Below are 27,250 nucleotides of genomic sequence, written 5' to 3'. Positions count from 1 at the left end.
CTACTTATTTAATGTTAGCTCAGGAGCCTGAGTGGCTCAGTCGGTTAAGCATCCAACTTTGGCTCAGGTCATGAACTCGCAGTTTGTGAGTTCGAGACCCGTGTCAGGCTCTGTGCTGACAGCTCAGAGCCTGGAGCCTGCTTCAGATTCTGTGTCTCCCTCTCTCTCTGACCTTCCCCGGCTTATGCTCTCTCTAAACTGAATAGATGTTAAAATTTTTTAAAATAATAATTTAATGTTAGCTCTTATTATAATTGTTTTCCCATTCATGGATGTTCATCATAGTACATAATCTTAGAACACCTTTGGAAAATAGTTCAATTTCAGAAAAATTTTACTGAATATGAGGGAAGGTGAAGAGAAATATACAACTACACACCAAAATTGTGAACGGAAATGCACTGTAATTTTACGTTCTTATTTCTATTAAAAATGTTTTCTATCATCCTGTAGAATGTAGAGCTATCTTCCTGTCTTCACATCTCTACTGTGGATTTTAGCTTAAACCATTAACATATTTTAGGAAACCTAGAAATGATAATCTTCTGGGTGTTGACATTTTTTGTTTAATGAAAAATTATAAGAATAATAATATAAAATGGAGTTGCATTAAATATTTTATACATACATACACTCAATTTCATTTCCTATTTTGGGTCATCTTTTATCTGTAACTTTTAAATTCACATATACCTATGTGTATGTATCCTTTCTCATCAAATCAAACATAGCATTCATGCTTATATACTTGTTAATGATGATATAATCTTCCCTTACCAACTTTCCTTTTCTTTCTCTTTCTGCGTTTCATGTTTCAAAAACTCCCTACTTCTCAATATAGCAAACCAGATTTTATCATTCACAGGATTCCTGAAAGCATGAAATATCTATGAAGAATTAAGTTGGAAGTGTTCCACCGACTCCTTACCTACAAGACTTGATGTTAAACATATTAAAACAGAAGGAATTACTCTACTTGATAATTGAATTAAATTCATTATAGTAAAAAAAAGTCTGTAGATGAAAACGATACTATCCATCACATTCTAGACTATTTTCTTTTTATAAAGGAGAAAAAAGGGAAATTGGAAGGAGACAACACAGGGTGGTAAAAGGTTAAGAGAAGAGGGATGTTTTAATTTTACTGTACTATTCATTTTTTTTTTTCATAATGACTTCTCTCACTAATCCCTACCTCCTCCTGCCAGACAATCATCTCTGTGGTACTGCACTATGCACATGTATTGGCACTGGCTGATGCACAGACTATACTATATTTATCTGGAAAGCAGCTGTTTATAATTGCCCTCTCACCAGGTAACAGCCAGGGATTTTTGTTTGGGGCAGATATCTTCTACAGTTGATACACAGATGGATAGAACAGTTGACTAGCAATAATAATAATCATCTTCCACAGCAGTCTCAGGACTGGAATAACAGCCATTAGAAGAAGTGGGAATATAAAGGCTGCTGAATCAAGACTTTCATGAATATTTAACTTCATAAAATGGAAAACAGCCACCACCACTACCACCATCTACATCCCCCAAAATATTTCAGCCCATCCTTTCCAGTGAGAGGTTACTCATACTTGTTCCTACAGTCAAAATTTTCTCAGATATCTGAACATCTATTTAAATAAAACAACAGGCTTATAACTTGGTAACATCAGAGGTATCAACAAAACCTCACAACTGCCGTCTTTGTAGAGGTTCTTAGAATTCATGATGTTTATAGTAAATTTAAAATAAAAATTCTACATTAGATTTATTTTTCTCAAAATATGCACATTCTTACTTCATGGAACAAACTATATTTTCAAATTAACACTGATGATCTATCCATAAATTATATTTAATATGTTACTGTCCTCATTATTTTGGTTATCCTTTTCACTGCCTATGAAATACTGCCTACGTTAACATACACACATATTTTAGTTACAAACGTAAAAGAGCTTTTTGATCTTTGAGGAAAGAACACAAAATAAAATAAAAGGTATTTACCCTGACTTTTCATGTGGTTCAGTATCAGTGACATAGATCACCTCTATTTTAAAACAAAACAAATAACATATGGTTCAATCAAAAGACATAATTTATACAGAACACTAGTAGTACAACTCCTGTCAGGTTAGGTTGATGATACATTATAGTCTAAGCAGCAGACGCTAAGTTTGATGGAACTATCTATCACAGGCCTTCACCTTATTAAATACTTACATGACACCTAACTTTTGAGCAGTTTTAATCTTTAAGACCTGTGACTCTAAAGGACTGGAATTTCTGAATCTTCATTACTATACCCATTCAATTTGGAAAGGCAATCTGAATAAGTGAAATTAAAAATAATTGGAATGCATGTTTTATATATTATATTCCTTTGTGGTTTTTAGTGATGTCGAGTACTTAAAAGTTCCCATCTTTTTCATTCCTTCAATTAGAGAAGAGCATTAATCATTAATATTATGCTTGACTATAAGTCTTGCTATAACAGTGTTCTATAGACCAGGAGTCAGTATAAAGCCAGAAGTGTCATGAACATAGTGAAACGTTATATGAATTTCTCAGTATTTTATTCAGTATACATTTTTATGATGTTAGCCCTTGGATAACCTTGTAGAGGTTTAAGTGAACCTGATTTGCTTGGGAAAATACAGAAATAAGAAATTCTGGGGCTGTTTTTTCAAATAAAATAAGCATGAAAATTACTTGTATGTGCAAAATAGATTTTAGAAAAATGACATTCAATTTGAGTATTCTGAAGTTTATGAAATAATCAAGCCCCTGTTTAGGCCTATATCCTTATTCTAGTCTCATAAAAATATACTACCAAAGCTTTTTTGCAATGACAAAGAATAGACCTACCTGAATGATTGATACAAGTTCTGTTTAGAAACAATAACCTAAGGCTAGCTGGCAGAAGTTGGAAAGTGATTTTTTCACCTGCTTCTTTTTCGTCCAGTCATCATTTGCACATTTCATTTATGAGAGCAAGTACTTTCACATTGTTTTGTTTTTGTTTTTCCATTTATATATGTATTTAATAAATTACCTGGGGGTTGGATTTCTTTAGGGGATCAGAAACAATGAAGGCGGAAATAAAGATAATCTGATTTATATAGAATGCTTCTAATATTTTATTTCCTTATTAAATTTCATGCAAAGAATATTTATTAATGTAAAAATCTTTATTCTAAAATTCTTTACCTTGGCCAATGTCAGAAACTTAGGAAATACAATCTTAAAAAAAAAGTTATCTAATTAGATTTTAACTTTCAGAATATATTATATGTGTGACATATATATATGTCACATATATATGTGTGTGTGTGTGTGTGTGTGTGTGTGACATTATATGTGTTACATTTATGTACAAATTTGAACAAATATGCAATAAATCCATATTTAAATAATTTAAGAATGATGGTATGATGGAATAATGATTACAAGGCAAGTCACAAAAGCTCATTTTAACCAATAGATCAATAAAAGTCCAAACCAAAGAACAAAGCAAAATAGCCAATATGTTTGACAAGAATGTAATATTATGATGCTTACAATTATTGATTTGATTGTTGTTAGATTTCGAAGTCCATGGCAATATTGCTGTCTTGATTAAATCCATACTCAGAATACACCTACTATTTCTGTAATATTATAAAAATGTGGTAATACCTCCAAAAATACACCTACTATTTCTGTAATATTATAAAAAATGTGGCAATACCCTCCAGCACTTGTCAAAAAATATGTTTAATAAAATATACATGTTTAATATTGTGTGTGTATATATTAACATACAAAGTTTTACTTAATATATGAATTATTCTCAAATGTTTTTTCTTTCATTTGTTTGGTTTGTTGATTGTCTGTGAAATTACCCAAGTCCAAAAATCATTACCATTTGCAAAATTTTCTGTACTTTAAAATAAATGGCTAAAATTGGGGCACCTGGGTGTCTAGTTGGTTAACTGTCCATCTTCGGCTCAGGTCATGATATCACAGCTAATGAGTTCAAGATCCACATCAGGCTCTGTGCTGACAGCTCAGAGCCTGGAGCCTGCTTCAGATTCTGAATCTCCCTCTTTTTCTCTGCCCCTCCCCCTCTTGTGCTCTGTCTCTCTCACTCTCCCTCAAAACTCAATAAAAATTAAAAAAAAACAAAAAATAAAATAAAATAAATGGCTAAAATAAATATTCATTGCTATTATTAGTACATTCCCCTCAATGTAAAAGCTATAAAGTATTTTATTATTTCAATTATGGTACACAAAAGTGAGGAAGAAAGTCATAATGTGAATGAAAATAAAATACTCAATGTTTTTTTTATTTAAACTTTTAAAATTTAAAAATTCTCCCCCCTCCCCTGCCAAACACACACACAAACCTCAGGATGCTATCACTCTAGTAACAGTATTAACATCTCTTTTTGTTTTTAGTGCATTGCTTTTTTACATGGTAGAATCATAATGCCACCCCCATTTTCTTTTTTTTTTTCATTTGACAATCATCAAAATGATCTCTTTCTTTAGTATGTGTAAATAAATTCAGTAGCTTACTGCTTGAACTGCTTCCTTTATAGCATCCCGACTGAATTGTAAATGATTACTCCAATTGGACTTTATGCAACAAATCTGCAGTTTTGCAGAATCATTGTTATTATTCACCTCCTGAGACCAAACCTCCCCTTTGATAAATCAAAACATTAGAGGTAATACAGTGACATAAAATCCAATGCAGAGCCCTTTCTTCACAGGCTCAGCTTAGATCCTGAGAGACTTTGGCTCTCCCCAGAGTTGATCCCCGTTTGTGTTCTATATATACAGACCAAAACACTGATGTGACACTCTACCAACAAGTAATGGATCTGAGCTTTTGTCATGTTTTTTTCCATTTCTTATTCTGATTATTTAGATGTTTAGAACTGCCTTCACTCAAAAATTAAAACAACAAGAACAACAACAAAACTGTGTGCTCTTTCCCAAAGGAATTCATATATCAATGACTGTTTAGATTAGATTGGAGTTTGTTTTATGCTCCATGAACTAGTGATTTTCTATTTGGGTTACACATAGATATTCTAAACTATGACCTCTGGGCTGATCTGGGGATTCTTAGCAGGGCTGACAGATGATTGGTATTATTTTGGCATACTTGATTGGCATTCACTCTTACATCTAAAAGATTGAGTTTTTTACCATACAAAGAAAACACAGAGACATGTGAGAACAATTCTTGAGTATTCCAAGTGAGTTGGGTAAAATGAGAAATAGCGAGATTGTTGAATCGGCAGCAACTCTGGCTCTTTCTGCCCAATAGTTTCTGCTTCCTTGTAATTAAAAACAATCAGACTTTTAAAACTTCATTTTCTATTGAAAGACACTATCTCATTAGTTTTCACTTATGAACCATAAATATACTATATATTCTACACATACTATTTTCTACTGGTACTCATAAGTAATCAAATAAATAAAACACAAAAAAAATAGAGACTTAAATATCAAGTGATTTTGCATGATACTCTAATGACATATACTTTATTAGAAGTTAACACAAAATCTAGCTTGATCATTCTGGGAACGATATTACATCTTTTTATAATTAAAAAAAGAATTTTAACATTTATTTTTGAGAGAGACAGAGAGAGAGCAGGACAGGGGGAATGGGGAGAGAGAGAGAGAGGCAGACACAGAATCTAAAGCAGGCTCAAGGCTCTGAGCTGTCAGCACAGAGCCCAGTGTGGGCTCAAATTCACAAATAGTGAGAACATGACCTGAGCTGGTGGGATACTTAACAGACTGAGTAATCCAGGTGTCCCAGGAAATTATTTCTTAATTAAAGTTTGATTATGTGAAAAGGATAGAAGCCTGTAAATATTGTAGTAAGTAAAATTGTAGAATGTGATAAAAGGAAGTAAGAGTATCAAGGAAAGTGGCTGAACTTGGGCAGTCATTCTATCAGTCTGTGCAAGCCCCTTTGGTCTTTCACTTTTGCTTCTTTCTTCTTTATTTGCTTCATTATTCTCTCTTTGCAAATTATGTTTTTCTGTGTAGAGGTGCATTGACTATAACCCTGCATAAAATTCACATATCTAAGAGACTCAATGTGCAAAGTACACAAAAAGGAAAAAGAAAAAAAAAATGCTATCTAGGCAGCATTTACCACAGGTTTCTGAAAATAAATACACTAGAATTGCTAAGCACTTTAATGAATAAAATCCAGTCTTGTCTCTATTTCTGTAGTAGATGCTCAAGTTTTAACTAACGTTCAAGATCTCTTGTAAAACCAAGACATTATTTACTATCAAGAATTGAAATAGGAATAGGTCCGATTTGGTGGTATAGAAACGTACCTGACCCCCAAAGAGATACAAAATACACACCTAATAAAAAGTAATTCCTCCTGAAGAAGAACTGAGGACTGACTGAACAGCCTTTGCACAACAAATGATAGAAGGACTGCTTAGAGAATGGTAGGAGAGAAAGAAACAAAGTAACAATAAGAACCCCATTTCTGGTGTGATGATTGTAAGTACAAAGGGTTATCACTGAAGGTATACCCCCTTGGCCTGTGCCCACTCCATTGCTAGTCATCCCATGAAGGCAGCCCCAATGCAGCATTCCATGGAACAACCCTGGCCCATGCCAGGCCCATGCCTCTAATCATCTAGCCAGGGCAATCCCAGCACATTTATGCCTTGGGATTGTCCCAGCCAATGCCCAATACAGCTCTGCCGGCCTGTCAAAGCACCCAGACAGACACAGGATATATGGGATATTCCTACATAAGACATCTTCTTTAGAATTGAAGAGGAAGTTGTTCTATAAAATTCATAAAAATAAAAACAGAAAGTCAAACAAAATAAGAGACAAGGGAATATGTTTCAAATGAAAAAACAACTGGAAAAAAAAAACTAACAAAGCAGAGTTAAGAATTCAAAGTAATGGTCATAAAGATGCTCACCAAACTCAGGAGAAAAATGAAGGATTATTTTGAGAAATTAAACAAAGTGTCAAAAATATAAGAAACAATCAGAGATAAATAACAAAAATATGCTCCAGGGAAATAAATAGATTAGATGATACAGAAGAATGTATCAGTTATCTGGAAGACAGAGTAGTAGAAATCACCCAATCAGAATAGTAAAAAGAAAAAAAAAATGGATAAGGAAGATACCTGAATAAGGGACCTCTAAGACAACATCATGCATACTAAAATTTGTATTGTAGAGACCTAGAAAGAGAAGAGAGAGATAAGGACCCACAAAACATTATTTGAAGGAATAATAGTTGAAAAATTCCCTAATTTGGGGCAGGAAATAGACATCCAGATCAAGGAATCATGGAGTTCCAAACAAAATGAACCCAAAGAGATCCACACCAATGCACATCATAATTTAAATGGCAAAATATAAATATATTTTTTTAATGTTAAAAGTAGCAAGAAAAATGCAAACAGTCACATATAAAGAAAACCCCATAAGACTATCAGCTGATTTTTTTAGCAGAAACTTTGTAGGCAATTAGTAGAGGCAAGATATATTTAAAGTGCTGAAAGGATAAAATCTTACAATGCAAAATAACTCTACTCTACCTGGCAAGATTATCATTTTGAATTAAAATAAAGATAAAGGTTTCTCAGAAAATTAAAAAAAAAAACTAAAAAAGTTCATCACCATTAAACTGTCTTTAAAACAAATGTTAAAGAGTATTAACTGGAAATGTATTAACTAGAAATAAAATATATGAAAGAAAAAATATCTCATTAGTAAAGGTGATTATACAGTAAAGGCACTGGATAAGTCACTTAAAAAGTTAATATAAAGACTAAAAAATCAAGATAGTAAAATGAAGCATAACTACAATATAATGAAATAATATACAAAAATAAAAAGGTATAGAATATGACATCTAAACATCAAATACAGAGGCAGGCAGAGTAAAATGGTAATGCTTTTAGAATGCATCTGATCTTAAGCAACAAGTGGTTTACAATAGACTAGACTATAATATATCTAAATCAATATATATGAACATCATGGTAACCACAAACCAAAAACCTTCAATAGACACACACAAATAAAGAGAAAGTAATATCAATGTAACACTAAAGAAAAACATCAAACTACAAGGGAAATGAGCAATAGGATAAGAAAGGAACTACTACAAAAAACAACCAGAAAACAAGAAAATGGCTGTAAGTACATACCTATCAATAATTACTTTAAATGTAAATGAGTAATGCTTAAATCATTAAGAAGAAAGAGAGGGCCTCAAATAAATAAAATGAGAAATTAAAAAAATTATAACTGACACTAGAGAAATACAAAGGATCATACGAGATTACTACAAACTGCTATACACCAAAAAATTGGAAAACCTAGAGGAAATGGATAGATTCCAAGAAACATTCAATTTTCCTAGACAGAATCATGAATAGAAAATCTGGACACACTGATTACAAAAAAATCATTAATTTTGAAACTACATGTAAAACAAAAGTCTAGGACAGGATGGCTTTGCAAGTGAATTCTACCAAACATTTAATACCTAGTCTTCTCAAATTATGTTTTAAAAATTGAAGAGAAAGTAACACTTCCAGCTCATTTTACAAAGCCAGCATTACTCAGATATCAAAACCAGACAGACCACACACACACACACACACACACACACACACACACACACACACAAAATTACAGACCAATATCCCTGATCAACAAAAGTGCAAAAATCCTCAACAAAATGTTAGCAAATTGAATCCAAAAATACATTAAAGGAGCATACAGCACAATTTTAAGTGGGATTTATTCTAGGGAATGAAAGGATGGCTCAACATCTGTAAATCAATCATTGTAATATACACATTGATACACCAATGGATAAAAATTATTTGGTCATCTAAAAAGATGAAAAAAAACATTTAACAAAATTCAACCTTCATTTACGATAAAAATTCTCAACCAAGTGGTCATAGAAGGAATGTGCCTCAATATAAATAGGTCATATATGACAAAACCATAGCTAACATTCTAATCAACAGTGAAAACCTGAAAGCTTTTCTTCAAAGATAAGGAATAAGACAAGGATGCCCATTCTCATCACTTTTATTTACTAATGTCCTAGCAACAACAATTTAAAAAAAAGACATAAATTGGAAAGGGAGAAGTAAAACTATCACTATTTGCAGATGACCTAATACTTTATGTAAAAATCCCTAAGGATTCCAGGAAGAAACTATTAAAATTAACTAATAAATTCAGTAAAGTAGTAGGATATAAAATTAAAATACAGAAATTGGTTGAGGCTCTTTACACTAACAATGAACTATCAGAAAGAAAAATTAAGAAAACAATTGCATTAAAAATTGTATCAAAGAGAATAAAATAACTAAATATAAATTTAACCAACCAAAATCCTGTACACTGAAACTATAAGACACTGACAAAAGGAATTGAAGATAACACAAAAAAATGGAGAGATGCACTGTGTTCATGGACTGAAAGAAATATTTTAAATTGCCCATACTACTTAATGTAATCTACATATTCAATATAATCCCTACCAAAATACTAATGGCATTTTTCATAGATTCAGAGCAAAGCTTAATAAAATTGTCAATGTACCACAAAGACCCTGAATAGCCAAAGCAATCTTGAGAAAGAATGAAGGTAAAAATATCACACTCCCTAATTTCAAACTATAGTACAAAGCTATAGTAATCAAAACTGTACAGTGCTGGCATGAAAAAAGACACATACACCAATAGCATATAATAAAGAGCCCAGAAATAAGCCCAAACATATATGGCCAATTAATTTCTGACAAAGGAGACAAGAATATAAAATGAGGGAAACACAGGCTTTTCAATAAATGGTGTTGTGGATACTAAACTGCTACATGCATGAGAATGAAACTGGACCACTGTCTTATACCATATATAAAAATGAATTCAAATGGATTAAAGATTTGAATGTAAGGCCTGAAAACTAGAAGAAAATTCCTAGAATAAAACAGGAAATAAGCTCCTTCATATTGGTCTTAGCAATAGTTTTTAAAACTTGTTTCCACAGGCAAGGGCAACAAAACCTAAAAGAAACAAATGGGATTATATTAAACCAGAAAGCTTTTGTATAGTGAAGAAAATAATAAAACAAAAAGGCAATTTATTGAATAGGAGAAGATATTTTCACATTATACATCTGATAAGGGGTTAATATCCAGAATATGTAAAGAACTTATACAACTTAATATTTTGAAACATAAAAAAATAAAAAAAAAATAGGCAGAACACTTGAATAGACAATCTTCAGAGAAGACATACAAACGGCCAACATTCACATAAAGCATGTTCAACGTCATTTATCATCATGGAAATGCAAATCTAAACCATGAGATATCACCTCACACTAGTCAGACTATTATCAAAAATAAAAAAAATAACCAGTATTAGCAAGGATGTGGAGAAAAGGGAATCACAGTACACTATTGGTAGCAGTATAAATTTGTACAACACTAGAAAAAAACAGAATGAATGGAGTTTCCTTGAAAAATTAAAAATAGAATTACCATATTATCCAGCAATTTCTTTTCAAAAAATTTTTAATGTTTATTTTTGACAGAGAGAGAGAGAGAGACAGAGAGACAGAGAGACAGAGACACCGAGCGAGCATGAGTGGGTGAGGGGCAGAGAGAGAAAGAGAGATACAGAATCTGAAGCAGGCTCCAGACTCTGAGTTGTCAGCACAGAGCCCCACACAGGGCTCAAACTCATGAACAGCGAGATCATGAATTGAGCCGAAGTTGGATGCTCAACTGACTGAGCCACCCAGGAGCCCCATCCAGCAATTTCATTTCTACATATGTATCCAAAGAAAACAAAAGCATTAATTTTAATTAATATATGCTCCCTTATGTTCATAGCAGAATTATTCCAAATAGGAAGGATACAGATATAACCTAAGGGTCCGCTGATAAATGAATGGATAAAGAACATGTGATATATATAAGAAAACAGAATATTACACAATGGAAAATTACCCATAAAAAAGAATTAAATCTTTCCATTTGTGACAATATGGATGGACCTAGAAGGCATCATACTAAGTGAAATAAATCAGACAATGATAGGCAAATACTGTATGGTTTTACATATATGTTAAATCTAAAAATTAAAAAAAAATGAACAAATAAAACAGAAACAGACTCATAGACTCATGAAACAAAGTGTTAGTTACCAGAGGGGGAGTGGTTGAATGCTCAGGTGAAACAGGTGAAGGTAATTAAGAGGTACAAACTTCCAGGTACAAAATAAGTCATGGGGTTCTAAAGTACATCATAAGAAATATACTTACTAACATTGTAACAACTTTGTATGTTGACAGATACACTTATCATGGGAATCATTTCAAAATGTATAAAAACATAAAATAACTATGATGTACACATGAAACTAATAGAATATTATGTGTCAATTATACTTAAAAATTAAAATAAGCCAAAATGAGACATCTAATTTTATAACAATTAATGGGCTGTAACAAATTTAAAGTAATTATCAAATTCCAGCCAGAACCAATAAGGATATTACTCTATATTTGACTGAATCTTATAAAATGACTGATATATACATATCAATATAAATTAAACAATCTGAAAGTATGTACACATTTCAATCATGAAATACTTAGTATTTAGTAATACTTAGTATTAATTTTCCTAATCCATGAATCTGGAATGTTCCATTTATTTAAGTCTTTAGTTTCTTTCAATGATGAGTAATTTTCAGTGTACAAGTCTTTCACATTTTTCATTAATTGTATTCAACACCTTATTTTTAAATTGTATTTATTAATTTGTTTTCTTAACTTTATTTGTAATATATTCTCTGCCATTATATAGAGAAACAATTGATTTTTGTAAACTGATCTTGAGCCCTACTTGCTGAACTCACAATTTCTAAAAAGATTTTTGTGGTTTCCTTAGTTTTTTTTTTTCCCCCCTTTATAGGTCATGTCATATGCAAACAGAGACAGTTTTCCTTCTTTCAGATCTGGAAAGCATTCATTCATTTATTATTATTTTTAAAACATTTGTTTATTTATGTATTTTTTCCCTAGTTGACCTTGCTAGAAACTCCAGTATAGTGTTAAATATAAGTGGTAGGAGCAGACATTTTTCTCTTTCTCCTGATTTTAGTATAAAATAATTGTCGCTATTACGTCTGTTTTTAGCTCTAAGTCTTTCTGTAATTGTCCTTTATCAAATTGATAATGTTCCCTTCTACTCCTTATTTATTTAATGAAGAAATATTCAATATTGTCAAATGTTTTTTTTTCTGCATCTATGGAGATGATCATTTTCTTCTCTTCATTCTATTAATATCAACATAAATTGATTTTCAAATGTTACACCAACTTTGTATTCCCATGATAAATCTCACTTGGTTATGGCACACAATCATTTTTATATGTTGGTAGATCTAATTTGCTAATATTTTAAGGATTTTTGTATTTATATTTATAAGCAATACTGGCATATATCATTCTCTTCTTATAACATCTTTATGTGATTTTGGAAGTAGAATAACACTGGCCTAATGGAATGAATTGGAAAGTGTCCTCTCCTTTGATCGGTTTTGAAATAGTTTGTCATGGATTTACATTAAGTCTTCTTTAAATGTGTAGAATTTACCAGTGAAGTCATTGATCCCAGGCTTTTCTTTGGGGACATTTTTAAAAAATTTTTTAACATTTATTTATTGTTGAGAGACATAGAGAGACAGAGTGTGAGCAGGGAAGCAGCAGAGAGAGAGAGGGAGACACAGAATCTGAAGCAGGTTCCAGGCCCTGGGCTGTCAGCACAGGGCCTGATATGGGGCTCCAACTCACAAACCATGAGATCATGACCTGAGCTGAAGTCAGACACTTAACTGACTGAGCCACCGAGCTGCCCCTCTTTGGGGACATTTGAAGAAGTAATTCAATATATTTAATTTTATACATCTATTCATATGTTCTATTTCTTCTTGCGTTTTGGTAATTTGTGTCTTTCTAGGAATTTATCCATTTCATCTAAGTTATAAAATTGCTTGACATACAGATGTTCACAGTATTGCCTTATCTTTTTATTCCTATAATATGAGTGGTGCTGTGTTTCCTATTTCTTCTATGATTTTAATAATTTGAGTATTTTTTTGTGTTCAAATTAAATTGTTTTTGATTCAATTTGTTTCAAACAACCAACTTTTAGCTTCATTCATGTGCTCTATTGATTTTCTACTGTCCTGTTTCATTAATTCCCTCTCTAGTCTGTATAATTTCCTTCTTTCTACTAGCTTTACGTTTAGTTTTCTATTATTTTCCAGTGTCTACTGTCAGTTTTTGTTGAGTATAGAATTGTCAGTTAATTTTTAATTTCCAGCATTTTGAATAGGATATTCTCCTGCTTTCTGGCCTCTACTGTTTCTGATAAGCCAGCTATCATTTTGTTGGGGTTCTCTTTTATGTGATGAGAGGCTTTCCTCTTACTGCTTTCAATATTTTCTCTTTATATGTGGCTTTCACTATTTTGACTATTATGTGTCTGGGTGTGAATTGCTTTGCATGTACTTCTACTTGAAACATATCATCAAGATTGCTAATTTCTTCATCTGTTAGCTCAAATCTATACTTGAGCCCCTCTAGTGAATTTCACATTTTGGTTTTTATACTTTTCAATTTAGATTTTCTACTTGGTTCTTTTTAATAATTCAATTTCTTTATTTATATCCTCTATTTGATAAGGCATTGTTATCATATCTTTTAATTTTTAAGCAGTTTCTTTTATGTCTTTAAGCATATTTATAGTAGTTGTCTTGAATTCTATGTCTTTAAGTAAACCTCTAGACTCCTTCAAACAAAGTTTTATTGCTGTGTGTGTGTGTGTGTGTGTGTGTGTGTGTGTGTGTGACATTTTTCTGTTTCTTTGTATAAAACACAAATACTTTTGGCTGAAAAGTGAGCATTTTACATATTGTAATAATCCTGCATATTAATCCCCACTGGTGGCTGTCGTTATTGTTTGCTGCTGCATTTGTCTGTTTTATGATTTGGCTGAATTAATTCTGCAAAGTGTGTCTCTCCACTGTGAAACCTTAGTTGATCTTGTTCAGGTTTTCCCCCTTTATTCATTTATTTATTTTTTACTTTTAGCATTGCTACCTAGGGGTTACTCCTAGGTCAGGACAAGATACTTCTTGGTCAAAGGTTGTGCTTCATCCCCCCCTGGCAGTAAGATTTTCACACTTTATCATTGGATATGTGTATTAGCTTAGAGCTGCTATCACAGGTCACAGTGTTTTTTCCCCCCCACATTCAGCCAAGGACTAGTAGCTTGGGAGTTCCTTCTCAGATTTCTCCTGAGAGTATGCAGTGTAGGGCATGCAGTCTTAGAGACTGCCAAACTGACTATGATTTTATTTTTATGGCTGACTTCCATGGGGTTGCCCCTGGGTCACAGTAGTTTATCGTTCAGTTAGTATTTGACCAGAGGTTGTTTCGGCCTCTTGTGGCAGTGACACATCCACCCTGTATTCATGGTTCTATGTGTGTTTTCAGGAAAGCTTTCAAGTCCTGCTTTGACTGGAGTTTAATTCATGCATGCTGCCTAATGTATATGCACAACCTTCCCAATCTCCAAAGCTGACTGTTACACACAGGAAGGCTTTTATGCTATCTCTTTACCTGGCTCTATTAAACTTTTGGCTGCTCTCCTGTTTTTCTAGGAGTGATATACTTCCTCTTAATTGCTATCAAGTGTCCCTTTTTGTTTTTGTTTCTATTTTTTACCCCTGATAAGGACTTTTAAGATTCATCTCTTAGTAACTTTGAAGTATGCAATACAATATTATTAACTACAGTCACCATACTCTACATTACATCCCCATAACTTATTTGATCAACCCCTTTGGCCACATCATTTATTCCTCAAACCTTCCCACCACTTCTGACAACTGCCAATCTGTTCCCTATATCTATGACATTCTTTTGTTTATTTAAATTCACATTTAACTTGCATCATATTGTATCTGTCTTTCTTTGATTTCACTTAGCATAATGACCTCAAGGTCTACCCATGTTGTTGCAAATGGCAATATTTCATTTTTTATGCCAAATATATACAGACACACACACCCTACATCTTTAGTCATCCATCAATTAATGGACACTTAGGTTGTTTCTATATCTTGGCTACTATCATCCACTGTTCTTGACAAAATCCTTAGGCATGGGATTCTCCTCACTCTGTTCCAAAAAATGTTAGTCCCCTTCCATGGAGCTACAGACCTACTCATCCTATGACCTTTCCCCTTGGCCAGACTGCTACACCCACCAAAATCACTGCACTGGTGGTAGGGGTGGGAGCCTTCCTTTTCACTGACACCCTTCCCTGTGAGTGAGCACAAGGGACAGGATAGTTGGCATACCACTATCCTGGCCTAGCCCTCTTGGTTTGATATTCCCATCCCATGAATAAGCTGGGGCAGGGAGATAAGGCCTTCAATACACTTGGCATGATATACCTGGAGTATAGTTTCTATGCTATGAGTGAGGGCTGGGTAGAGGAAAAAAGAACTAGTCCTGGCCATATCTGCCTCTAACAGAGCTTCTGAAACATGCTGTGTGGGATGAGACACTGGCAGCCTGCCCCTCCTGGGTAAATCTGTGGCCCTGGACTAGAAAAAGGGAGGAGAAGAAGACCCCATCTTCTTGACTGCACATGTTTGGAGTACAGCTTCCCTTAACATGGAGCTAAAGGAGTGGGAAGGATGGCGTTAAGAAAGTGGGTCATGTTTAAAAATGTCATAGCTTCATGCTGTTCTTTAGGGAGAATTAGATTTTCTTGAATGAATATTTTTTTCATTTGCTTAACACTGTTAAGACAACTTCCAGAGACTTTCAATTACTGGATTAAAAACATTTTTTTCCATCTGTTAAACTGTTATTGTCTTGGGGAGAGGGTCTGCCTAGTTACTTCAGAAGTCCTTCCTTCCCTAAGTGTATTTTTTTAATCTACTAAACTTTTATTATTTTACTTGCATTGTGAAACTACTTTGACAATTAGTAGTACAAATATTTACTGAATGGGATAAGTTTATGATTAGATTTTGCTGATAAATGTTTTAGCTTTTTAAGGAACATTTTGGGCTAATAGAAAAAAAAAAGTAAACCACATCTACTGGCAGGACTTCATATTGAATAATTTACATTAGTAACTAATGCTACACACATAGTTCTTATCAGAACATGGCATCTGTCTCTTCAGACAATGAAAAGCACCTTTTGGATGAGGATAATATATTGTGCTGCATCACTGGGTTTCTCATCTTGGCACCTCTGTAAATCTAATTATGAGATATATGCAGCAGTTGCTAACTCCCATTAATGGAAATGGATGCATCAATGACCCCCATTTTACTGAGCCTAAATAAACTAATACTCTATCTCTAAAGCACACCCACGCTATTTAAACCTTTCTCCCCTGGCTAAGCATAAGAACAGTAAATTATCATAAATCAAAGTTCACTGATGTATATATATGACAATAGAAGCAAATTATTAATGTATGAATATTCTCATTCTTTCTTTACCCCTGTAACTCTTTCTGCTAAAGAAGGCCCGTGATGCATTTCTCTCAGGGAGTTTTATATTTTAGAATCCAGAAGAATGGTTGGACTTGTGGGCAAAGGACCAGTGGCTAGGGGAGGGGAAGGAGTTTTCAGTGGTATTTTGAAGGGATTAGTGAGGGACTGACTGGCTGTTTGAATTGGAGAAAGGGAATGAAGAGAAAAGAGAGTAGAAATTTAAAGTGTCTATGGCTTAAAAATCTCTCATGGTATACAAGAACTATATGTAAAGAACTTCTATTATTTTGAAATTGCTATTTGGTCAAAAGAATGCATTTATTTGACCATAATTTTATTCTTATTCTGAATCATTTTAGTCATTGCTTTCAACATATTTCCAAATATAACAATTTAATGTAAATTGTTAATAATATGAGTTTAATTTAAAAAAATACATTCTAAGGAAACACCTTACAGCTATAATATTTTTCAGGCTACACTGGTGATGAGAATTGTCATGGAAAACAAAAGCAGCATTGTTTTGTTAACATCTTAATTCTAAGTGTGTTATTTTACAGTCACAATGTATTCAAGCCAAAGTGGGGGAGGGAACGTACCTCATGCCAAGCACATTCAAAATCCTGAACAATCCTTTTATCAATTTTTACATACACACTACATGGATAGTTGACTATTTAGAATGTACACTAAGTGTACTTAATAATTTTGCATTTAAAATGCAAGTAATTATTTACATATTATGAAGTATTCTCTGACTTTTATACATCATGCATAAAATTCTCACTATAGGGATTCTGGGCAGCAGGGGTGCATTGATCATATAACATTTGGAAGTGAAGCATCTAAATTAAACCATTTTCCACAGCATGTAGAAATTTCCAAATTAACATCTAAATGTAGATTTTTTAATCTTGAGCTAGGCAACTTCCTTCTGTGTATATGGTGCATATTGTGAAGGGTTTAAATTAAGATAGTTGATTTTTTAGGTCAACCCTAGAGTCCCTTCATCTAGGTTTCCAGAGTATTTTTTGGACATATGTTTAACTATAGTGGATTTGTATGTGTCTCTGTATGGTGTGCATATGTGTTGGAACATAGCAACCACCTGGTATATGCTAAGGGAATAAATGAATGAATGAACTAATGAATGAATGAATGAATATCTGAATAATTCTAACTAGATTGTGTCCTATTTACCTACAGATCCGGGGTTAGTACACATTCATTAATTCATTTTTAATTATACAAATGCCTGCCACTTGTGAGAATGCCTTTCATACCTTCTGCTTCCTTCATTTTTCGGTGGACATTTCTAGAGGATAGCTATGGATTAGGGAAAATTAGCTGGAAGGGGAGTAGATGAAGTCTTATGTATAGGACAGGTTCAACATTTAGTACAGAACAATAATTTGGGGTTCAACCAGGGATACAGAAAACTCAGAGATAAGAGACAAGATCTACTCTGGGCTGAGAACCAGAAGAAGCAGCCAGATCACCACGAGAGGTCAGGACTGCACACAAATGATAGCCAAGGACTTAAATCGAACTGCGAAAAAGGAAGAGGCATTAAGAATAACAGGAAATAGATCTAGTCTTAGAGTACAATTAAACTTGGGAGCTAAAAGTTTAGTTACACAGACAAGCAAAGGGCGCAGTCAAAAACTTTTGTACATGTACTTCATATCTTAAAGAGAGCATATTTTAGCATGAATTATAGGATTTTAAAAAGGCCTTCTTGAAATTGTGCTAATAGCATTCAATATTCTATATTCAATTGTGTGAACAATATCGATTTTTATAATATTTGGAACATGGAATTTAGAATTTCAACCACTTAATATAATCTTTATAAAATTCTACAAACCTGAAAAAAAACCCAACCCAAACAACAAAATACTCTAATTTTAAAATGTTATAATTTCTTTTTTTTTTTTTTAATTTTTTTTTTTTCAACGTTTTTTTTATTTATTTTTGGGACAGAGAGAGACAGAGCATGAACGGGGGAGGGGCATAGAGAGAGGGAGACACAGAATCGGAAACAGGCTCCAGGCTCCGAGCCATCAGCCCAGAGCCTGACGCGGGGCTCAAACTCACGGACCGCGAGATCGTGACCTGGCTGAAGTTGGACGCTTAACCGACTGCGCCACCCAGGCGCCCCCCATAAAATGTTATAATTTCTAATTGTTTGGCAATATTGAAAGAAAGTGGATTTCTTACACCTTCACTTTTTTTGGCTGTGAAAAATTTATTATGGGCTACATGTAGACATATAAAATTTTAAAAAGTGCATGTGCTTTAGCAAACTTGCCATATTATTATTTTTTTTCTTTATCAGTTTTCTTGTAGTGTTTACCAAAGCAACAAAAAGGAAACTTTAAACGCACTTTTTCCTGAAGTGAAAATATTTCTCTTAAAACTCTAGCAGATAGCCTTTATGACTCCATTTTAGAACTAGAAGCAATAAATATATTCAAAGCAAATTAATCACTTTTAAAAATAACAAATTTAAAATAATTTTATACAAGAATTACATTTAATGATGTAACATTGTAACAATTTCTCTTTATAATTATATATTTTTCTCTAATTATTCAGTAACTGAATGGCTTACTCTTAAATCAATGCCCATGTTCAATAGATCAATAAAAAACATGCCAAATCTGTTGCTCAAACTCAGATCACAATATAGGTAGAATTAATCAGTGCAAGGAGTTGCCAGTTAATTATGCTCTTTTTCTATGTTCAGTCTTCTATAAACAACAAATAAATAACACAAAACAAAAAAAAATAAAACCCATAAAACAAAATAAATAATACAAAACCAAGACAGGAAATGTATGATTCAAAGGGAAAAAAGGAAAAAAATAACTTTGATATGTAACATTGACTATCAAAAATATATCCACACAGTAAGAAAGACTTTTAAAAATAATGGAAATCTGAGAAAATAAAGCCAACCTAAATCTCTTGCTTCAATTCAAAATGTAGCCAGAGTGCTCTAAAAATTATTCTGTAGGAGTTTCTGTTTATATTAAACAAATGAGTTAGCTTAGGCTGCAGTTTTATGACAGCCTAAATAAAACTCGCCAGGAGAAAAACATCACGATATGATCTTAGATCACTGATTTCTTAGATCTTTCAACTGTCCAGTGATTTAGTCTGAACTTCCATATCTCCTTATTCAAGTTCTAGAACTACCATCTGTAAAAACTTGCAACCTATCTCATGATGATAAGGCTAACTTTTCTAGGCTTCAGTTTCCCTACACCAGAGGCCAAGATTGTATTTCCTGTTGTTTGATAGATTAAGAAGATTAATAAGAAATATTTACAGTCATCCAGGGTGGGATTTCACACACTCATCCTCACAGCCTTGGGGGATAGCCATTATGGAAATAAAGGAGAGGTGATGGGGAACTCATGTTAGTCACACACTTTTCTAGCCAACAGCACCTTAACAGGGACAAGAACATTTTCAAAAATGGTTGTTAGCAGAGCATGTTGAAAATTAGAGGTCCCATCACATATAATATTTGTCCCTGAAATCCCTCCTCATGGCTTGAGGATCTTTGGTACCACTATACAACAGGACAAACCTAGATTAGTGACTTGAGCACAGTCACACAGTGACAAGGCAGGCTCTCCACCCAGCCCATCTTTCCTGCTCCAAGGGCTTTACAGAAATGACTTATTCTTATTTAGAGATCTGGCTATCAAGAGAAGACTGTCATTCTTCAATACCTCATATCTCCTCATGTCTCTGGAGGTCCCCAGTCTGCCAGCTTCCAAGTCCACTGACTCCCAACAGGCCACCAATTTGGAGAATGGCCACAGCCCTGCCTTGCCCTGCAGTCACTTCTGGTGAAGCATGGTCAGCCATCTGTGTGCGGCAGTGGCCTTCCTGGAAAGCAGCAACCTTGTTACCCTGTTCAAGACCTTTTACTACCTGCCCTATTTATACATTTAGACAAAACCTCCACCTGGATTAATAAGAGCATTGCATTTTCCCATTTTCTTTCATCACATATCTGTCGCAATAAAGAGAGAGCCATTTAAAGAATGCATTGTGTCTATGCATCTCTTGATTTTGTGAAGATTTAGGTTTAATTTTAACAGATTGCAGCAGTGCTTCTCAAAGTGGGCTATGTTGTCAAAAGTAAGGAAGAAAACACTTTTGATTATCAAAACTAAGGAAGATGGGATCCTACAGGGATATTGTTAAATACTGCATTATGCATTGCATAATGTTTTAACACCCCCCTACACACACATACACCACACACGAGAAACATGTATCTGGCCAACGATGTTAGTATGAGGCTGCAAAACCTGAATTATGAAAACACCTGCTTGTCATTACTGGCTTTCCACCTGATTGCTATCAAATCTCAGGCAACTTCAAAGTACATTCAAACCTCAAATAACAGCAGACCAACTAATCAGGGTCTTAGCTTTACTAAAAATATTTCTCTGCTTTATATTAAAAAAAAACCAAGATGAGTAAGTTTTAAAAGAGCTCACTTCAGCAATTTTCATTTAAATAGTAGTCCAATGCCTAATCAGTCCTAGCCTTTACACAGTATACATCTGCAATCTTCTATAATGGGAACTGATGCATAGAATAATTAACCTGAGACACTTGAAGAGAATTAGTTAACAAGGGGAGAGTCACTTTTAGCAGTGCAGTCTAATTATGAAAACAGGGACATTGAACATTACAGCCTAGAAAGATTTTCAATAAAGCAAGTTGAAACAAAAGTGACTTTTTTTAGTTAACTGTGTTAACCAGAGAAATCAATTTGTCAGAGCATCCAATTCCTGTTAAGCAAGGTTTTCAATTAGTTTCTATGACACTTAATCCATAAATTTTATCTCAGCATAAGTAAAAATGATAGTGTGAAAAGAGCTCTTAAAGCATCATCCAGGAGCAATTATCCTACCATTGCAGGTACATGGGAGTCTGTCCAAATTTTGAAAATCTTTGGTGAAAGACATTGCAAAATCCTCTGTTAGGTTACTGCTTCTAATAAGAACTCCCACTGAAAGAATGGAAATGCTTTTCCTTTCTTATTTTCAAATTGTACACTTTATAAAACTGAGAATGAAAAGCTGCAATGCTGTACAATATGATGCTTTATATAAAATTCTATGTGGAAAACTACATATTTCATATATATGCGAAATAGCTATCAAAATACACTTACAAGAGACTAAAATTAAGGTTTTTCATATATCTTACTTTTTTTGAAAGATTTATTTTTATAGCTCAATAGATAAAGAATGAAAATCTGTGGTCAGAACAATGGGAAAATACACTACTGTTTCTGAAAGTTCTGTATGTTTAATCTTCACACATTAGGAAGTTTTAATCTCTGTATTTTTATAGGAACTTGTATAAAAAACTTATATACAAAACTGCTTCTTAAGCAGGTCTGTATTTTGAAAGCTACCTAATTTACTAAACAAGTCTGCTAAACTTTCCTTAGAGTAATATGCTTACTACATTATGACCTTTGTTAATGAAGATCTGTGGCTTAAATGAACTATCTCAGTTAACATTTACATGGTAATTGACAAAATTATGTGAAATCATCTTTTCCTTAATTTTAATAGCCATTATATGTTTTTGGTTAAATCAAGTAATATGTTACTTGGTAAGATGTACTCTTTTTTCCTGCAGAGAGAAAGATAAATAAAAGTGTATTAAAACTAATCTACTCTATAAAGTGCATTTTTGGTTGTCATACGAAGCCCACCATTGTATAAAGCATTTATGACATTTTTTAGCCTATACTCTCAATTAAAATGCTATGAGTTTTGAAATTAGCATTTGGGAAAATGCCTGGAAATGTGAATAATTTTTGGAGTACACAAATTTATTTATTTTTTTTATTAAAAAATTTTTTTTAATGTTTTATTTATTTTTGAGACAGAGAGAGATAGAGCATGAGCAGGGGAGGGGCAGAGAGAGAGGGGAGACATAGATTGTGAAGCAGGATCCAGGCTCTGAGCTGTCAGCACAGAGCCCGACGTGGGGTTTGAACTCACAAATTGCGAGATCATGACTTGAGCCGAAGTCAGACGCTTAACCAACTGAGCCACCCAGGTGCCTACACAAATTTATTTAAATTATTTACCATGAGAGAAAAATTTCCTTGAAACTGGTGTTTGATAAAGACAACTGACTCGCTCAAATGTTACATCTTTTTGTACCTGATTCCATTGGCATTTGGTTTCCCCTTCTCCCCAATCACTTCCTATCTCTACCTTGTCCTTCCTATATTTTTCCCATTGTACCGGCTGGAGAAGTCCAAAAGAATGGAGATCCTTTGAACAAGATATATGAAGACAACAAGACAATTATAACAGAAGAAAGGAGTTAACTTAGATAAATAGACATGCATTGACTCTGAAATGTCACACATGAAGAATCATTTTTGGTAAAAAAAAAACAAAACAAAACAAAACAAAACAAAACAAAACAAAAAAAACCAAACATGTATTTTTTCAAGTTAAACACAGTAATAATATTTGCTATTAAGATACGGACGGAAATACATTTTTTTTTCTGGAGAGGATATGATCATTTTCCTAGTTTAAACCAATATTCCTCAAATGTTACGGAAGTTTGGGACCAACTACTTCTTTGTTGTCAGGGTCGTTCTACATATTATAGAACGCTAAGTAGGATTCCTGGCCTCTATCCACTAGATGCTAATTGCATCTCTCCAAACATGACAAACAAAAGTATTTCCAGATATTGCCAAATACTGTCTGGGTGGCATAACCACCCAGTTGAGTACTATTGATTTAAACATCTATATCAAGATCCCAAAGAATTCATTTTTAAAATGAGAAGGGGAGGAGAGAGGGAGAGAAAAGAGTAAGAGAGTTAGGCCCAGAGGGAAAAATCTTACCACCAGTGCACTGTACCCTTTCTGTCTACTATTTTCATCAGTTCTTGACAAACACATTTAATTAGTTTTGGTACCCAACAAGTTAATAGTTCATCAGAGCACAAGTTATGGAGTCCAGCTAAGGATAAAACTCCAGTTCCAGGATATGCCAGTTTTGTAACTCTTTAATTTGGGGAAATATATTTAACCCATCCAATCTTCAGTTTCCTCATTTGTAGGTAGATTTTAATACTATTAATATATAGAGTTTCTATGATTATAAATGAGTTAATGTGTATAAAGTACTTGGTAATATGGAGAATAAACTCAAAACTGTTTCTTATGTATATATCATTGTTATCATCAACTTCACCACTAATGAATCAGAATCTTATTTTTAAAACTGAATGGGTTATATTTTTTAAATAAATATATACAATTAGGGAGAATATTATAATGCTTAAGTATGTTTTCCAAGTATCACTAAGAATAATTCTTTAACTCTAACAGACTCATAACATTAATTTACATTTTTAATGTATCCATTTAAGTCAATTTTCATTTACATTAAACTGATTTTGAGTGTGAAAATGTAATTGGGTCTACTTTTCTGGAAAAATAATTTTAAAGTCTGAGTTTTTTTCCAATCTTGCCATATATAATATATTTATTAACTCTAGGACTCAGCCCTCAAACTAGACATCTTTAAGCAGTGACAGTAATGGTCTAGGTTAAAAGTACTATAGTGTTTACAAACTATTCTGAATCTCAACAAAACATGTTCCTACTAATAGTTTAAAATTGCTTTAACACACTGTTTACTTGGCCCTCACAAGCCATCCAAATGCATTTCTAAACTAAAATAATCTACATATTCTCCAGCATGAATATTATACTTGCAGAGCAGATCCTGATTGTGTGCATGTTTGAAACAGTAACCCATCTGTGCATTCCTTAAACAGAATACAATCTGTAAGCTTTAAATCCAAGTAATTTTATCAATAAAGTGCTCTAAATTTATACTCTTACTGAACCAGTAGCGTTTTCTTAGAAACTAAACATTGAGAAACATTATTTTTACTTGGAACAGAGACAGATTATTTACATTACACAATAATCCACACTAATAACAGTAAATGTAAAGCTACCTAGGCAATTATATAGATATCAATATACAAATTAATTCAGAAAATAGATGATGAGTGCCTATTATATGTTGGTGCCCTAGACACTTGTGGATACTATACGGAACAACAACAAACTGCCCTGTGGAATTCACCTATGTAATTATACCTCCTGGGTGAATTATCTATTTTATTTTCCTTCTGGAAGAGATTATAAACTATGAAAAGTACTGGCCACAAAGAGAAGGTCTCCTTTTATATAAAATACACACTTGAGGGGCGCCTGGGTGGCGCAGTCGGTTAAGCGTCCGACTTCAGCCAGGTCACGATCTCGCGGTCCGTGAGTTCGAGCCCCGCGTTGGGCTCTGGGCTGACAGCTCGGAGCCTGGAGCCTGCTTCCGATTCTGTGTCTCCCTCTCTCTCTGCCCCTCCCCCGTTCATGCTCTGTCTCTCTCTGTCTCAAAAAAAAAAAAAATACACACTTGAGACCTTTGATTACCTCCTAGTATTTTATGTCTGATATAAAAAATATACATGTCCATAGTTAACCTTTTGTCAAAAGAAATTTTTCATCATATTTTGCCAAAATTAATTTGGAAACAACTCAAAAAAATTCCAAAATCCAAAGTAATCTCAAGTACAACTGTTGAAGAGATGGTAGGGACAACAAGTAATGAGCTCAACTTTCCTTAGTGACTCTCTTGGATAAATTAACCAAGTTAAACTGAAGCATTTACCTTTAATTCACCTCTTTAATAAGTATTTATGAAAATTTTTCTATTGTGAATATTTTAAATAGTTGCATAGAAAAAAAAATAAAATGAATTTTTCCATAACTATGTAACTCAATACCATGATGCAAGGCTGTGCAAAGTTAAAAACAAACAAACAAAAATGATGGATTCACTTGGAGTGTGTGAGATAACTGCAACATTCTTCAAATAAATTAAGGCTGGAAAGAAAGGGCAAGAACTGTAGAACACCGCTGGATACTTCTCCAAATTGGCAAGTTTTCTAAGGAAAATGCCTATATTTGTAACACACATCCAGGAATGAGCATCCTCCAAATTTTGGTACAAATAACATAGCACCAAGATGACTGGGTCTAAGACAGAAGATTGGTAATGCTCGATGGGAGGCATTTTTCTTTAAATGAAAATTCTTGTATTTCTTGGAGATAGAGTATATTTGCTATTGATTAGTTTATAATTGTACAAACTCATTACTACATCAACTTGATCCAGTCCCTTAGGGATTGATTGTACACTGTTTTCTCTAAATTCCGTTGAAAGTGCCAGATGCATCTTCATTAGCGTGGTTTTCTCAAAAAACACAGTGTCTGCTATATGGCAAACGTGAGATCTTGGAATGAGGCCAAGAAGTCTCTAATCCTTCCCAGTGATGAAATTTTCCATGTGTCTGCAATGCTGTCTTTTATATTTGTCACCATTCTAGAATCTACTTGCTTCCCAACAGCTATAACTCAGTCACCTCTGGATGATAAATCTGATCTTTTGGAACATACCATTGAACACTTGCTGGTTTTCCTAGGAGGTAACTTCTTTTTCAGAAGTAACCTACTTTTCCTATCCCATTTTCTTGTATGTCCTGGATGTAACCATCCTTACCACTTTTGTACTTCCTAGATGTTACCACTGAATAGCTACATTATTTCCCAAATGGCCTGTTTTGTATACGTCCTCCTTCAAAGTTCCATATTATTCTGAGTCTGAGAGGTACAGGTAAAGAATATGGATTTGCTTTCCTCGTTTTTTTTTTTTGTTTGTTTGCTTGTTTGTTATTTTCTGATTTTATTCATATTAGTCAACCAATCTAGAATGCTTTTTTTCTTTTCCCTTTCCTCATATTGTTCAAAAACAAATGTCAATCACACTTCTCAACTGAAATCCCATTTGTATTAGTTCTCCATAGTAAGCCAGTTTCCACAGTCACCATCATCCACACTCTAACAAGTTTTTATACAAGCAACGCAACAAATGCTTATTGAAGTACTGTGCAAGGCGCTATGTGATACATCTAATATTTGACAAATAATCTCATATAACCTCATGAAATTGCTTCCATAATTATTTAGAAATGTGTGTATTAAAAGTCCCATTGTTCTTTCTAGCATACATCTTCTCATCAAATATTTAAGATAATATTTTTAAGTATAAGAATCATGTATTTTATTGTATTTCATTATGTGTTTAAAATACTTATTAAAGGGGCGCCTGGGTGGCTCAGTTGGTTGAGCGTCCGACTTCGGCTCAGGTCATGATCTCACGGTCCGTGGGTTCAAGCCCCGCGTCAGGCTCTGTGCTGACAGCTCAGAGCCTGGAGCCTGCTTCAGATTCTGTGTCTCCCTCTCTCTCTGACCCTCCCTTGTTCATGCTCTGTCTCTCTCTGTCTCAAAAATAAATAAACATTAAAAAAAATTAAAAAATAATAAAATACTTATTTAAAAAAAAGTTGAAAAGTGGAAATTTGGCACATAACTATTTTTCCTCATGTAGGAAAAAGAAAGAAACATTAGAACTTAAAGTGCACAGGCTGTCTCAAAATCAAAATATAATTTTATAAACCACTCAATTGAAAAT

General features: G+C 33.5%; 1 protein-coding gene across 1 annotated transcript in view; it reads right to left on the bottom strand.

Annotated features, from left to right (window-relative positions):
- Nucleotides 1-27,250, bottom strand: part of LRP1B (LDL receptor related protein 1B) — a 1,918,909-nt gene that overhangs the window by 1,188,262 nt on the left and 703,397 nt on the right. The gene's annotated exons all lie outside the window — the stretch shown is intronic.

Source organism: Lynx rufus, unplaced genomic scaffold (assembly GCF_022079265.1).
Source record: "Lynx rufus isolate CCGP_SWC_20201006 ecotype Redwood Valley unplaced genomic scaffold, mLynRuf1.p SCAF_2, whole genome shotgun sequence".
Lineage (NCBI taxonomy): Eukaryota > Metazoa > Chordata > Mammalia > Carnivora > Felidae > Lynx > Lynx rufus.
Note: the sequence above shows the minus strand (reverse complement) of the source record. Positions and strands in the feature narration are given on the sequence as shown.